Genomic DNA, 4,859 nt, shown 5'->3' on the forward strand with positions numbered 1-4,859 from the left:
TAATTTTTCCATTTTTATAAATAATTATACTTAGACGCTTAATTAATAGAGATGTAAAATTTTGTTATTAAGAGCCCACTTTACCAGGTCGGTCAGTTTCTGAGGGGCGCAGACGACGGACGTTCGGAAGCAACGAGGCGGAGTTTATTTTCTACTAGGCCCGACCCTTTATAGATAAAAAAAACATCGTGTTTATTTTATTACGATTCTTTTTCTCGTCGATGTTGTTAATGAAGAAATTAAACGACTTCTTCTAAATATTATTGTTTATTAACAATTTTTCTTAATTACGATTACAATCAATCTTTTTATTGACTTTCCAATTTATTTATTATTTTGATTTTTTATTAATAATCGTAGTCGTAGCCCACCTTTTTACTACGTTTGTTTTTTTAAGTATTTTGGTTCACAACAATTTACATTACGCAAATATCAGTTTTTTAACGCTTTTTTTCGATATGAATAGAATATTAATTTTTTAATAGAGAAATTAGAGAAAGAAGTTGAGAACATCTAAGATTATGGGTTTATAATTCAATTGAATGTAAGGCAAAAATCAATTTCAAATGCAATAAATAATTTTGCGAGGCATAAAACATTTATATCATTTTGAAACGAAAATAACATTTATAACTTCATTTTATATTAAAATAGATATATTTGCAATACAGGGAATGTGAAAAGTTCGGTACAACATTTATAAATTATATCTTTGTTGTATTATTATGCGTTCGTTTGATATACAGGTGTCTCAGAGTAACCGTGTAAGTAATTTTATTTGAAAACACAGGTAGTTACAAAAATTAAAGAAAAAATAGCTGAATAAATGTGGTTCCTTTATGAATATTATTACTTTTCATTCGAACTTTTTTAATATTTCTGTTTAAAAAATGGACTGCATGGTCTGCATCACCTTGTATAAGTAAATGAAATAATATGTAATACCTAATTAATAATAATATTAAATAATGATTGAAGTATACAAAATATGGCTAATAGTGTAATAAATAAAACAGCCCTGACTAGAAAAATCTTTAGAAAATTTTAATTTGCCATCGTTGAATAGATGTAAGCTCTTGAAATTCGCTGGACACTTCACCTCGACGATGGCATTTTCATTTTTTATTGTTTCATTTGGACTTGCAACTAAGAATCCATACATCCTACGGATGAATAGAGCTCAAGAGTTTGCTGGCAAGTTATATTTACTTTCAAATTTTTTTAATGCAAGCCATTCATAGTCTTGGCCATGTTTAGTGTTATTATTTCTAGCAAATTTCGAGTACAAGATTGATTTAACTTTATTTAAGCAAGACGTGTCATTTCTCATCCTACATACATCACCAAATCTCGATGCAGTTAGGCACAGATACCTTTCTTGGATCCATATCTGATTGGTACTTTAGCTTCTGGTAAGAATTTGTATTTTATTTCTGTTAATGCATCCATCTTGCAAGTTTCCAATAAATTCTTCTTTCTTTTATATTCTTCGTGTGAAATGTCCCTCATAAATTATAACCGAATTGCTATCATTACCCTGATCGGCTTTCGCTACCTACCTGAATTACTCTGTATACACGAGTATTTTATTTTATTGTATACAATTATTTTATAGCAGTACCACTCCGGATGATGCATCGTAATTGATGTTGTTCGAGCGTTTAGCGTTTACAGTCTTTATTCAGTCTTTATTTACTTTTCCTGAAGCTGTAACTAAATTAATTCTTCTTTACCTGCGTTCTTCATAGACTGCTATGCCATGTCACTTGCGGTTTCTTGATATTTTTGGAATGTTTTTGTTAACATAAATAACAAACACATAACAATAATTCTTCAGCCTGTGTATATCCGGTACCGACAGATAACAGAAACAACAGCAGAGTTTATCTCAATAGACTCTTTGCTTTCTTCAGTGTAAGCTTCTTTTTTATCCCGCACATAAAACATAAAAGAAATGAGCTGCTAAGCCCTGCTTTTGACTCATTAATAAATTTAATGCGAGTTTTGTTGCAGTTGAATGAATTATTCTCCACCATCAGTATTTGGTTCTGCATCATTTGTATTATTTATCTTATGGTATCGCTTCAAATAATGTATCGTTTTAATTTTTACTGTGATGGTTTATTCTTTTTAAATAAGTCCTTTTTATGTGTGCCACAGTTTATACAATAAAATTAATAAAATTTAACTTACCTTTCGGAATGAATACATTTTTCAATTGAATCTCGGACTATAAAATATGAAATTTTAGATTTTATAAAAATTTATATCGTAAATTATTACCGTCTATTACTCCTTTTTCGAGAACATCTTTAAATGCTAAGGGGTAGTTTTTTAGATGAACATACTTACCCATTGTTTATAAAAACTTTACACAAACTAAATTAAACTAACACTATAGTACACAATAAAATAACAACTATTGACTATAAATTCAAAAATTTTGTTAAATTACACAATCATTAGTAGAAAATCACGGAAAATAAAGTTCAAAACGTACTTTTGGAAATGATTATTTTCTCTACCACATTAAAAAGTAATAGATAAAACAAGGAGCTTCGATGAAGAGAGTCGATGTAAGCGCCGCTCAGTCGGCAAGAGGCGGGACTAACGCGGTGGTAATACTTCGTGGGAATCTTGACGGAAAATATTCATTTTTACGCTACCTTTTTGCAATTTTAGCAAATTACAAACTATTCCTTTATAACTAAAAATTTTGAAAAAATTTATTTGAAAAATATTACTATTTTCAAGTATACTATCATGCAAGCTAAAAAAGAACGACCAAATTGTATAATATTGAGGAAAAAAAACCCTTTTTTTGGAAAACTTTAAAAATTTTCACCATGCGTTATGTAGAATTGTTAGAAGAAGTTATGTACAAAATTTCATCCAAATATTTTCATAAATAATGTATGTTTTTTGTAATTTGCCGAGCTGTATGGTAAAGTAGCCTCTTAAGATAATTGATTCAAAATCGAAATTGAAACAAATTTTATTTAAAACATTTTTTGATAAAAACAATAAATATTGAGATAATTCATTTTGATAGCATACTATTCAGAGGGAAATTAAAATTTCAAGTTAGCAAAAAATTTTATTAACAAACACTGTTCCTGAAGTAATTCTAAACAAATATTGTTAATAAAAATTTTTGATTTGATCAATAATTAAGAACATAACCTCAAAAAAAAATTTATATATATATTTTTATATATTTTTTATTGAGAAAATCGTTTTAGAATATAATTTAGAACAACTTTTGTATGAAATTTTCTACTGAGAACGAGTGGAGGGGGAAAATCGTTTTGTTACAAAAGTTCCGTGCCCTAATAATTAAATAATAACAAAGGCGTGGTTGAGGAGACAAAAAAGAAGGAGTGATGTGGTCAACGAGGTTAATAAAAAAATTGTATGCGACTATTAATTAATTATATTAATGTAATGTTTGGAACGAATGAAGAGAGAGTGTTGAAGAAAACGAGTTCTGCATGTTGTAGTTGACGTATAAGACAGTCAGTCTTCTGGTAGTAGTAAGTAGTCTTTCACAAGCAGTAAGTAGTTTTCTGCAAGAAATATTTAGTTTTCTATCAATCTGTGTAGCTTGTCTGATCAATCCTCAGATAATTTTCGGACATCTTTTTCGGGCACATTTTGGCTCTAAGTAATTAAGTGCCAAACTAACATGATCAGAACTTCCCATGTTCAGTTGGGCAACTTTTTGAATTCAATTAAGTATCAAGTCCAATCAAAGCTTCAACTCTATGTGGTCATAATAACCACGATAGGATAAAATGTTCAAAGAAGTTATTAAGTTTGATTTTTGGTCGAAAAAGTATTCCAAATTACTTGAACAGACTTGACATTCATATTCTTTACAGCTACTTTAGGTCTAAGGAGATGAGTGACCAAAAATCATTTACATTAACCAAGTACGTAATGCCGTTAATTCTGCTTTGCAAAAATTGGTCCATAATGCATCAAAATTTTACAAAAATTATTGAAGTTTCGATAATCTCGTAAATGGCGCATAGTTTTGAACACAACGATGGTTTTGGGGTTGTTTGTGTAAATTTTGCCTATAATATTGCCCCTGTAAAGCGAGCCCCCAACCACAAAGCCAGAACGTGGTGTTCAATATGCTGTTTCAGAACTTCAAACACTCTATTAATTTGATAAGGTTGTACTGTGTCGTTTTTGAACATCAAAATCAGATTGATATCAATTTAGTCTTGTGTAAGTAGTTTTCATCAGATAACATCTAATTCCTAATTAGCTGTTGTATCTAGTCTTCTGCCAGCAATATGTAGCCTTCTGTAGTTAATAGCAAGCAGTATCTAGTCATGTACCAATAGTTTCTAGTCTTTTGCCAACAGTATCTAGACTTTTACAAACAGTAAGTAGTTTTGTGGTAAGCAGAAATTAGTTTTCTATGAGTAATATCTAATTTTATCTTCTGCCAACAATAACCTTCTGCATATTCTAATAATAGCCCACCAGTATCTACCAGTATCTAGTCTTCTCAGTTAGCTTATCTTAATTCTACTCATCTTTCTGGAATTTTACTCATTTTTTGAGTATCTGGTTCTTGCTAAAATTTCAAAATTCTGGTTGCTCCTTTGCCTAAAACTATAACACATAAATAATTGATATTTAAGGATTATTAGAAATTGTTATTTATTAGAATAAAACAATAAATTATGTTTCCACCCTTGAAAAGAAAAAAGTAACTAAGTGGACCAAGGAAATCGTTTTCAAAACGTCTTAAATAAAACGAAGACTCGGTTCGAGCATGTTTGAAAACCGACCAACCAAAACTACATTAGTTACTGTCATGATTGTCACATAAAGTTCGTACA

The sequence above is a fragment of the Onthophagus taurus genome, chromosome 10 (assembly GCF_036711975.1).
Source record: "Onthophagus taurus isolate NC chromosome 10, IU_Otau_3.0, whole genome shotgun sequence".
NCBI classification, from domain to species: Eukaryota; Metazoa; Arthropoda; class Insecta; order Coleoptera; family Scarabaeidae; genus Onthophagus; species Onthophagus taurus.